We start from the raw sequence: 12,599 nt of genomic DNA on the forward strand, positions 1-12,599 counted from the left end.
GGTAAGTCCTACTCAAGAGAATGAGGTGTTACAACTGCTGTGACTGACCCTTCCCCAACCCCCAGGTTAGGCAGGGCCTCCTTTATACTCCTTCTGTATGTCAGTGACTGTGAGCTCTGCTGAGGTCTTTATTTCATTCTGCTTGGTTTTGCTCAACTCAGACTTGGTATGGCTTGACTACACATTTTTGGTCCTCTCAATGGGAAACCCATTTTGAATTCCATCACTGCAACCAACTTCCTGGGTTCAAATCCTTGCTCAGCTACAGAAACATTGTTCAACCTGTCTGTGCCCCAGTTTCCTTATCTGTGAAACAGGAATAATAAAGTACTTTGTGGGGATGTTTGGAGCATCAAATGAATTAGTACTTGGAAGTTCTTAGAGCAGTGCCTGGTACACAGTTCTCACTGTGTAAGTGTTTGCTCAATAAATGCCTGCTATTATTGTATGTCAGGGCTCCACACCTAGTGGGGCACCGCATCCCTGCGTCTGCATTTACCCAGGTGAGGGGCAAAGTCACCTGCTGCATCCAGGTTGCCTCCTGCTCCCACCCCCATGTGTACTCACAGAGTACACCCCCCCAGTATTTTCCAGGCAAATCCTGGCTTTCACAGGGTGATGGGAGCCTCCCACCTGCTGCTAGAATCTTGTGCCACAAGGACACATGGAAATGCCTCTTCTCATTTAAGCAATGTTAATGCAGAAAGGCAGAATGTCGTCCTTACCCGCAGGTGCTTGCTTTAGAGGAATTACAGCAATAAACCAGAGAACCAGCTGGTAATCTTTGTAACCGAATTAACAGTTACTTTCTTGCTAGAGAACTTGGAGCTACTGGAAATAAATTAGGATTGCAGTCCCAGGATGGAGAAATGTGCTCATTAAAGGGCATGGGTGAGATCCATCACTAGCTAATGGGTTGCTTCTCGGGCGTTTGCTGTTTCAGTAACAGAGTCCCTGTGTCATTCTGGATACTTTGCTGTTTTTTTTTCTGTGTCCTAAAATCTGTCATCCATACAAGGAGAGTAACAATATTGACATTGACATTGCTTTCTACTACAGCTAAATGGGAAAGCAGTAATAGCTTCTGTTTTTGAAGACTGTACTATATTCCTGGCTCTTTGCCTAAATTACTGGATTTAATGTAGAGGCCCCAGGGGGTAGGTACTACCATTCCTGTCTTCCCAGACAAGCAGACGGAGGTCAGGAAGGTGATGCAACCAGCCCTGTGCCCACGGCCCACAAGGGTGTGCTGGAGACGTCGGCTCACGTGTGCCCAATGCTGGAGCTGCAGGCTTTACTCTTTGCTTCCCTACCTTTATCATGGCAGCCACCAACTGACTTTGTTTGCAAGAAGCCACAGTGGAGAGCCAGGCTGTGACTATGGGATCCCCTGCTCACTTCTCAGGGGAATCTCAGTGTGCCTCCCACCACTGCAGGGGCCCTAGCACTGTCCCTCGGCTGCCCAGATTCCTCTGCCTCCCACAGGTCAAGAATGTGGCTCCGGGACTGGGTTGGGGATGGGGGCCTGGGGAGCAGAGGCTGTCTGCTCTCCGGTCCCTAGTATGACGTTTGCTAAAACTGTGATGAAAAGACGTGAATGGAGTCAGAATATAGCATTAGCTGAGACACTCAGGGTAGATCTCAACATTGAACATACTTTGGAGTCACCCCAGGGCTTGTTAAAACACGGAGAGCCTGGTGTTCTGGTGGTGTCTAATAATGGGGTCTCTGAAAACTATAAAGTAGCCTGTTTTGGAGTGTTTGCTAACTTCAGCAATATAAATACCCTCCCCCTCCACGGCCCATTTTATGATGTCATTGCATGTGGAACTGAGAAGAGATGCACCACAGTGTTTGCACCACATGGATTCAATGGATGTCAGTAACCTCCAGAGCTTAAGACATAGCACATGAAGTCATAGTATATTAAGTTAGGAAATGATATATGTTGAGTACTTTTTAACCTTTGTTTTTACTATAACTCATTTACTGGTAGTTTTCTGTGTTTTAATTTTTTTTCTTGTTGTTTTGTTTTGTTTTGTTTTGTTTTGTTGGATATTGCTCTGCAGCCCAGGCTGGAGTGCAGTGTTGCGATCATGGCTCACTGCAGCCTCGACCTACTGGGCTCCAGTGATCCTCCTACCTCAACCTCTAATTGGGACCATAGGTGTATGCCACCATGCCCAGCTACTTTTTGCTATTTTTTAATTTTCAGTAGAATTGGGGTCTCCCTATCTTGCCCATGCTGGTCTCAAACTCCGGGCTCAAGCAATCTCCTTGCCTCGGCCTCCCAAAGTGTTGGGATTACAGGCGTGAGTCACATCACCCAGCCTGATTTAATTTCTAATAGTGTAAGTGTTCAATCAGAATAGTGCTGGACCCCACTCTCAAGTTTCTGACCCTATAGGTATGGGGAAAGTAGGACCATTTGCATTTCTAACCATTTTTCTGATGCTGCGAGCCCTGGGGAATACACTTTGAGAACCACTAGTCTAGGGACTCTGAGGGAAGGTGGCCAGAGGATGATGCCTTTTTCATGAACTCACTCAGCACCTTGGTTTCCTCGCCTGGAAAATGAGGACAATAATAGTATCTGCTTCATGAGGCTGTCGTGAGGATTAAATGATTCAATATCTGGCCCCAGTGGCCTTTGAGAGCCTGGTTTTTGCCAAGATTCTGTGCTTTAGACGCACATAGGTTACAGGAACCAGTACCTGCTTCTAGCACCACAGACAGTGCCCTCAACTATGAGGGTCCTGGGAATTCTTTGAGGAGCACAAAGTGAGTGTCAGCACTTTGCCAACTGGCCTTCCTACTATAGTGCCAGGTCAGGGCTTAACTGTTTGTATCTGGGAAGGAACCAGGCACACAGTTTGCACCTAGAACTGCACAGTTTGCAGACAGGCACCTGGCTACAGAAACAGTGTACAAACTCCAGGCACATGATGGATTTCCACAAATGTTGGGCCCTTTCCCCCTTCCCCATGTGTCTGAACTCATGTTAATTTGCTCTCTTAGGGCATTGTTCAGCCTATGTATCTAAGTTCCTCCTGAGAGGCTGCAGCTGACTTAACACATCTCTAGCTCCATACAAATGCAGTCCATTGGTGTAAGTAGCTAATGGACAAAGTATGTGCCATTCTGTCTGCATCTAGGAGGGCTCAGTATTTGCAAGTTTTAGACATTGCAAAATTGCTTTCAAAAGTCTTTATCAAATTATGTTCCATCAAAAGTGTATGAGAATGCCCATTTCTGTATGCTCTTCCCATTGCATGGTCATTAAGTACTGACTGTCCTTTTAAATGGAATCTTATGACATATTTATTGATCATTTGTATTTCTTCTATTAATTCCTTGTTAACATCCCTTACCCACTTTTCTATTGGGTTGTCTTTTATTTTAACAATATATTTTATTTAACATATTTATCTGTATTGGATAACCCAATATGTCAAAAAAATCAGCATTTCAATAAGTAATCAATATAAAATTATTAGTGAAATATTTTACATCTTTTATAGTAAATCTTTGGAATCTACTTACAGCATATCAGATTTACATTCCAAGGTTTTATCAAATATATGTGATCTATATTTCGAGCTTATCAAATTTGAAGTAGATTCTTGTACCAAAATTGTTTCAGATATACTGTAGTAGGTAGAATAATGGCTCCCCAAAAGATATGCTTGTCCTAATCCCTGGAACATGTGAATATGTTATGTTACATGACAAGCATTTAATTAAGGTTGCAGATAAAATTAAGGTTGCTAACCATCTGACCTTAAATCTAGTAGTATTAGAACTCCAACTTAATATTTTATTTCAAAACTGTCTGACTATTCTAGACCCTTTAAATTTCTCTATGAATTTTAGAATCAGTTGGTCAATTTCTATTAATAGAAAAATGCCTACTGGGATTGTGATTGGGATTGCATAGATAAATATGGGAAGAATTGACATCCTAACAATAATAAGTCTTCTGACCAATGAACACAGTATAACTCCTCATTTATTTAGAGCTTTCATTTTCCCCAACAATAATAACTCATTTTTTAGTTCTAGTAGCTTTTTGCAGGCTTCATCAGATTTTTGACGTAAACAATTATGTTGGGTATGGATACAGTTTTACTTCTTCCTTTCCAATCTGAACAACTTTCATTTCTTTTTCTTGCCTTATTACACCAAGCAGGACTCCATGAAAGTGTTTTATGGAAGTGGTGAGAATAAATATCATTATCTTTATCCTGATCATAGGGAAACAGCTTTTAGTCTTTTACCATAAAGTATGATATTAGCTTTCAGTTTTCGATAGATGGCTTTTCACAGGTTTAAAGAAACTCCCTTCTATCCCTGGTTTTTTGAGAATTTTTATCAGGAATCAGCATTGAATTTTGTCAGGTGCTTTTTCTGAATCCATCAGATGATTTTTTTTTATTTCTTCATTTATTAATATGACGAATTACATTAATATTTTTCAAACATTAAATCAACCTTGGATTTTTGGGATAAACGCCACTTGGTCATTATGTATTTTCTTTTTTATGTATTGTTGGATTCAATGTTCTAAAATTTGGTTGAAAATTTTTTCACCTGTGTTCACAAAGAATATTGATCTATAGTGTCTTTGTCTTGTAATGTCTTTGGCTAGATTTATATAGGGGTAATGCTAACCTCATAAAATGCATTGGAAAGTATGTTCATTTTTGCCACTCCAGGCTGGGTGACAGAGTGAGATTCTGTCTCAAAAAAAAAAAAGGAAAGTATGCTCATTTTGAAATAGAACAATCAAGTTGGAGTTCTAATACTACTTGATTTCAAGACATTGTAAAGCTGCAGTAATCAAAACAATGAGATATTAGCTTTAAAAGAGACTGATTAATAAAACAGAATAGTAAGGTCAGAATAGACCCATATATATCTCTGTATCTATTTATCTGTCTATCTATCTATCTCCACATATGGATAATTGATTTTGACGAAGGTGTAAATACAATTCATTAGAGAAAGGATAGTGTTTCAACAAATGACAGTGGAGCAACTGCACATTTGTGTGCAAAAAAATGAATCTCAATTCATACCTCACACCATATATAAAAATATACTTGAATGAATGATATACCTAAATGCAAAATCTGAGACTATAATACTTCTAGGAGAAAACCTTTATGACTTTGGATGAGACAAAGAGTTCTTGGATATGACATCAGAAGCTTGACCCAAAAAAGAACTAATTGGTAAATATGACTAATTTAAATTTAAAAAACTGCTTTTCAAACACATTAAGAGAGTGAAAAGACAAATTACATACTGGGAGAAATATTTGAATATCATGTATCTGACTTGTACACAAAATATATAAAATACCATCAAAAATCTATAATAAGAGAACAATCCAATTTAAATAAATAGGCAAAAGATTTAAACAGATAATTACTATAGAAGATATAGGATTGGAAGATAAGCTCATGAGATGATCTTCAACATCATTAGTAGTTAGGAAAATGCAAATTAAACCCATAGTCAGATACCACTACGTATCTATTAAAGTAAAAAGACTGACCAGACTAAGCATTGGTGTGGGTGCAGAGGATCGAGAATTCTTGTACACTGTTGGTGGTAATGTTAAATGACAATCACTTTGGAAAGTAGTTCAGCAGACTCTTAAAGAGTTAAACATACGGCCAGGGGCAGTGGCTCATGCCTGCAATCCCAGCACTTTGGGAGGCCAAGGTGGGCAGATCATGAGGTCAGAAGTTTGAGACCAGCTTGACCAATATGGTGAAACCCTGTCTGTACTAAAAAATACAAAAATTAGTGGGGCATGTTGGCATGCACTGTAGTCCCAGCTACTCAGGAGGCTGAGGCAGGAGAATCTCTGGAACCCAGGAGGTGGAGGTTGAGTGAGCCAAGATTGAGCCACTGCATTCCAGCCTGAGCAACAGAGTGAGACTCCGTCTCAAAAAAAAAAAAAGAGTTAAATATACACCTGGGATATGACCCAGCCATTCCCCTCCTACATATTTACCCAAGGGAAATGGAAGCATATTTCCATACAGAGATTTGTATGCAAATTGTTGCAGTTTTATTTCTTATATCCAAAAATTGGCTATAACGCAAATGGCCATCACCAGGTAAACAGATAAGCAAGTTGAGGTACCTGCATGCAGTGCAATACTACTCAGCAATACGAATGAATGAACTCTTAATGCATGCTGCAACATGGATGCTTCTCTAAATAATTATGCCAAGGGAAAGAAGACAGACAACAAGCCAGAGTACTTACTGTGTGATTCCATTTCTATAAAACTGTAGAAAATGAGAACTAAGTGGACCAGTCTGGGGTCAGGGGTCAGGGGTCAGGAGGGGCAAAGGGAGTGGGAGGAGGGATTATAACAAGATACAAAGAAGCTTTTGGCAGTGATGGATATGTCTGCTGCCTTGATTGCGGTGATAGTGTCACAGATGTGCATCTATAATAAGACTTACCAAACTGTGCCCATGAAATATGTGCAGTTCACTGTATGTCAATTATACCTCAATGAAGCTGTTAAGAAAAATTGGTATTTGATTCAGTTATCAAAAAACTTTTAGAAATATGTATTTGTTTCCTAGCAGATTAATAACAAAAATTTATTTTCTTATGGTTCTGGAGGTCAGAAGTCTGCAATGGGCCTTACTGGGCTACAGTCAGTATCTGACACAACTGTTCCTTCTGGAGCTCTAGGGGAGGATCTGTTTCTCACTTTTCCAGCTTTTAAAGGCTTCCTGCACCCTTCTACCATCTTCAAAGCCAGCAGCCTCACATCCGCAAATCGCTCTGACTCTGACCTCTTCATCTGCCTCCCTTTTCACGATAAAGAACCCTTGTGATTATATTAGAACCACTTGGATAATCCAGGATAATTTCTTTAAGGTCAGATGGTTAGCAACCTTAATTCTATCTGCAACCTTAAATAAATGCTTGTCATGTAACATAACATATTCACATGTTCCAGAGATTGGGACAGGCATATTTTTTGGAGAGCCATTATTCTACCTTATACTATAGTATACTACAGCATATCTGAAACAAGTTGGGTATATGAATCTACCTCAAATGTAAATTTGATAAGATCTAAATACAGATCACATATATTTGATAAAAACTTGGAATGTAAATCTGATATGCTATAAGTGGATTCCAAAGATTTGCTATAAAAGATGTAAACTATTTCATTAATAATTTTATATTGATTACTTGTTGAAATGCTGATTTTTGGACATATTGGGTTATCCAATATAAATAAATAAAATATGTTGTTAAAATAAAAGACAACTCAATAGAAAAATGGGTAAAGGGTGTTAACAAGGAATTAATAGAAGAAATACAAATGGTCAATAAATATGTCATAAGATTCCATTTAAAAGGACAGTCAGTACTTAATGACCATGCAATGGGAAGAGCATACAGAAATGGGCATTCTCATACACTTTTGATGAAACATAATTTGACAAAGACTTTTTGAAAGCAATTTCACCATGTCTAAAACAATTTTGAAATAAAATGTCCTGTAACCTTGTATTGAATTTTCAGAATTTGTTCTAAGGAAAAAAAAATGCACAAAAATGGATGCATAACAATCCTCCATGTTACATTTTTTACTATACAAAATGAGAAACAACTTGTTCCTCTGTCAATAGAGAGGTGGTTAAATCATTTCTGGTAAGGCCATACCAGAATGAGGTACATACAAAAGGTTTCTAAGATGAGTTGCTAAGAAATAAGAACACCAGAACAATAATTTTAATACAATTCCATCCTGATGTCTGTTACTGTCCTCTCCCCAGAGCCCACAAGTTACATGTTAACGTATAGAAATAGTACAGAAAACTTATACTCTGGGAGGGAGTGGTGGGAATGGTGAAGGAGCTTTCATGTTTTGCCCTGTGATGTTTGCATCAATATAAAATTTAAATAATGTTAAAGTTGGAAAGGAACGTGGTCAGCTAATTCATGTAGCACTGCCCATGCCTGACTCACGGGCTGCTGCCATCTGACTACCATTATACTCTCCGACCTCATGTGTCGGGGCCAGGCCAGCCTGCACAGTGTTTCTGCAGCCCGGAATGCCCATCCATCATTTTCAGGAAACAAAGAGTGATTTTCCCTCTCTCTTCTGCAAGGATTTAGGGTGACAGTCCCCTCAAGTTTCCTCAGACTGAAATAAAGTGGCAAGCACTTTCCAGGTCCTCTGATCAGGGTCTGCACACATCCCTGCCTGCAGAGAGCCCCTGCCCACATCAGGAGACTGCCATAGCTCATTTTGCAAAGAACGATCCATCTTGGGAACAGCTGCCAGAACACCGGATGGTCTAGAAGCCTCAGCTAGGTCCAGAGGAATAAATGAGATTAACAAAGCAACAACAACAATGATTTCTACTCATATGTCTCTAGTCAGATGTCTCATACCCAGACCTCACCCAAATCGTAAAAAGATAAGCACCCATTACGTAATAAATCTGAGATCCTGTAAGACCGTCATGGAAACCTCGCAGGTTTTAGCATCAGACAGATTTAGTTTCAATCCTGACACCACTGCTTAGTGATAGTAAACTTCAGGACAAGTTTAGCCTCAGTTTCTCTCTCTGTTAAATGGTGTAGTGGCATCTCCCTCACAGATCTCTGAGAATTAAACGGGATCAAGTGAGCAGAGGGTGTGGAATGGAGCTGGGCTATAGCAGGTACCCAGGATGGCAGCATCCTAATAAAGGGCAGTGCTGCAGAGGTTTTGTGTGAGCTCATGACTGGGGGTCAGGGTCAGACAGATCCTCCACCACCAACACCTATACAACCCGGGTGAACCTCCATTTCCATCTCTGCAATGTGGAGGTGTTTTGAGGATTTCCCCAGGTTTACTGCCCAGTGAGAGTAAGTGCTGTTGCTGTGATCATGCATTATTATAGGGCCAAGGAGTAGACTCTGTGCATGAACATTTTATAGGAGTGGGAATAGATAGCAATCTTAGAATTATTGTAGGGTTTGTAATTACTATGACTTTGCGGCTTAGGTAGAACACAGGTGTGTTCCAGCCTGTTCCACCAGGCTGAGGCCTGGTTTCTTTATCTGTAAAAATGAAAATATTTGTCCCAGATTTGTCACTGGGCCATCTGAGATAGTGCTGTATATGCACTAAGGGCCTATACAAATATGAATTATTATCATAATTATGACTTCAAAACTCATTTTGTTCACTGTATCATCTGTTTGGTCTGTTTGTAGAAACAATCTCCCCTCCCCTAATAGTACCATTGCTTGTGCCATGAAATAAGGTGTGAAACAGACTTCAGGAGTCCCAGCATGGTGAAGGCAGGGCCCTGCTTCCTAATGTGTGATGACAGTCCACGGGGACCTCCTGCAGGTCGCGGATGTCTGCAATCCTCCTATTGGCCTACCTTTGGAGTTTGCGATAGTTTGAGGTCTTTGCAGTCTGAATTCAGCTCTTTTCAACCTGATCAAACACTGGCTCTCTGGGAAGTCTTCATTTTTCACCTTGTCTAGGAGACTGCCTGAAGAAACAACTTCTGCAGTGCTTCTTACTGAGTCTCCTGATAAAATCCTCCACAGGCAGCATCTTGGAAAACTGCAGGCATGTTTTAGAAAGCAATCGCTCAGGGTTCCTTATCTCTGCTAACTCTGATTGGGGCCTCAGATCAATCTGAAAAACCTTTATCCACCTGACACCCAAGGAACTGAACCTCTCTGAGTTGTACATAAATAATACAGATCAGAATGAAGTTCAGTGCCAAGGAGGGAAGCATCCTCCCTGCTTCCTTATCACACAAGCCTGTAGCCACGCCCCATGACTGTCCAGAATACAGATTTAAAAAGGATTGTAAAAATTGGAGACAAATGAGTTCTTGATAGAGGAACGTTCCCTCCCTAAGGAGTTGAGGTACATCATTTGTCCAGCTTCTTTCCTTGCTGATGACTTTGTCTTGAAGCTTCTTCCAACAGATTCCACAGTGACGCTGCCACCTGTTGAATGCGTGAACTTCAAATGCTCTTGTTATGATCCACAGGTCTGCAGTCAGCAGATCGGCCCTGGGAGCGCCCTGCTTCTTCACTGTGTCCTGAGGCTATCTGTGGTCCTCTTCAGCACATGCGGTGTGCCACAGGGACAGTATGTTGAGGTCAGCACCATGTTATGCAGAGAGCAGGGGCTTTGAAGTCAGAACACTGGCTCCCTGCACCTTACCGATCCTTTCCAACTGGCCACAGCCCCTAAAGCCCTTACTCCCGGGTCTGCACAGCCCAGGCCCTGAGCCTGTGGAAGTCCAGCTAGGAGCCATGAATGAGCCCAGGGCCTGGGGCCTGAGACCTGGGATAGACTTGCAGCCTAAGCTGGAAACCCTGGTGGAGCCCTCAAGAACCTTCAGGTCTCAAAGTTCACAGCCTCTTCCAAACCCCAGGGAGTGCCCTTTTCAAGGTGAGTGGGTCCTCTTTGAAAATTCCTGGTTGCTCTGTGGTTAGTTCCATGGTAAGCCAGGACCTTGCACTAGACTCCGTGCCAAACAGCGTGCCCCTGACTTGCCCTGAGTCACTCCTGGGGTCTACCCCTTCAGGTAGCCTCATCTCACTGGATTCCTGAGCCCTGCAGAAGACCCTGCAGTTGAGGCTGCACTCACCCAGTGGCCTTGGGCTCAGCCTCTCTCAGTCCTGTCATTCATGTGAACATTCTAATGCCTGAGACCATGCTCGTGGGAATGAGATGCCATGCCACATTGGGAAGAGTCACTAGTACTAGTGTCCTGGCCTTGGTGGCAGCCCGGGGCTGGGTGCTGAGTAGTGCCACAGGGATGCAGCAGGATTAATGTGGAAGTGACCAGTGAACAGAATGCTTTCCCAAGGGAGCTCCTGAATCCTCTAGTGTTTAGCTTGCCCTGGGAGAAGGGAGGAGAGGCCAAGGTGCACGTGATTTTACAACACATTTGGGACAGACCGTTAGTGTCACCACATCTCCACAGGCTGCTCTCTGAGTGTCCTTTGTGCTTAGGTTGGGGGCATGTGATGGGGTTCTGGCCAGTGGGATTGGGCAGGAGGGACAGCATCTGTTTCCAGGCCTCGTCCTTTAAAAACTGCCAGTGACCTCCAGTCCTCTCTCCTACCTCTCCTGCTAAGTCAACCTTGGTGACCACAGAGACAGACGAGGCCAACATCTGGCCCCACCAGGGACATTACTGCAGCAAGAGGTAAACTTTTATTGTGTTTAGCTGCTGGGATCTCAAGGACATTTAACATTGTTCATTTTACTAATTAGATGTTATTTTGAGAAAATAAGTGTTAGAGAATTTTGTCCTGAGCTGATCACCTGGCCACATGAACAAAGAAGTTATAAAATCATAGCACTAATTAAACATATTTCCATGCTGGTAAATCAATTTAACTAACAATGATGATTTCCTTGCTCCTTGGATTGGATGTTGGGAAGGAAAAAGAAAGGAGAGGTCAGGCTCATCTACTTTTACTCTGGGGGCCTTGGGCTGATGGGAGCTGTCTTACTCTGATGGTTAGAAGCACTGAGCATGGCAAGTCTAGGTTCTGGCTCAAGCTGTGATGGCCGTGTAATACTTGCTTCCTGCCTGACCTTTTGGACTGGAGCATTGGAGAGAGCCCAGAAAAGACTGATCTAGATCACTATCCAAGAGGGGTTGTGGACCCCAAGCCCTGGGCATCATGAGATCCCGGGAGTGTGCAAATGACCCTGTTTCCTCCTTGGTTGCTGGACCATAAGGTAGGCCTCTTTGCCCCCTGAAATACCTGGTGTTCCATATGGAGGGGCTGAGGGGGAAACTCAGATGAGCTGAATCCCTCTGGCTGCCCATGGCGTTTGGTGGCTGCATCAGACACTGAAGTCGAGGCAGGTGTGTTCACGGAGAACCAGCCCTCAGAGGGCACGTGCTCTCAGCCTCTCCAGAAGGGAGTGACCACCCACTTTTTAGTATTTTCTCTGATCTGGGACTCAGGTGGATACGGGTGTTGACTGCTGCACCACTGTGATGCTCACCCTCCCACCTGCTCTTTAGAGCCTGCCGGCTGGGTCTGAAACAGCCTCTCCTGTTCCTCCAGAATTGGGAGCTCTTGGTAGGTGCTGCCTGGCCCCTGCCCCGACCAGGAGGAGCCCATGGGGACACAGGGCCTCTCCACTGCCTGGGTTGGCAGCACTGAACCACTGGCCTGCTCTTCCATGCCATGGTCCCTGCCATGTTTTCCAGGGTTACACAGTGTTTCCTTTTTTCTGTCCATGATGAACAGACCCAGCTGCTCAGACTGGGAGCACTGGTGCTGTCCCAAGTGTTGTCCTGAGCCTAAGAGCATACTCTTGGAAGATTTGTTTCTGCTCAAAATACACCTTTGGGACATGTTGATGCTGGGGCCAAGGCCCCTCCTTGGAGTGGGTGGGGCCCTCCTTTGGCTGAAAATGGTTTGATTCTGTCTTATTTCTGGGGGGCCCTGAAACTAGTGCCATACTCTGGGGTATATGGTGTCTCTGTGAGAGAGGCTGCCATGCTGCTTAGTTGAGCACAGGTTAGTCTGAGTAACATGGTATAGACACTTTTGC

At 42.9% G+C, this 12,599-nt stretch overlaps 1 protein-coding gene across 3 annotated transcripts in view; it reads right to left on the bottom strand.

Moving 5' to 3' along the window:
* The window catches only part of ARHGAP22 (Rho GTPase activating protein 22), a 221,858-nt gene that overhangs the window by 114,023 nt on the left and 95,236 nt on the right, over positions 1 to 12,599 (bottom strand). The window lies entirely within an intron of this gene.

Source organism: Trachypithecus francoisi, unplaced genomic scaffold, assembly GCF_009764315.1.
Source record: "Trachypithecus francoisi isolate TF-2019V2 unplaced genomic scaffold, Tfra_2.0 Lachesis_group9, whole genome shotgun sequence".
NCBI classification, from domain to species: Eukaryota; Metazoa; Chordata; class Mammalia; order Primates; family Cercopithecidae; genus Trachypithecus; species Trachypithecus francoisi.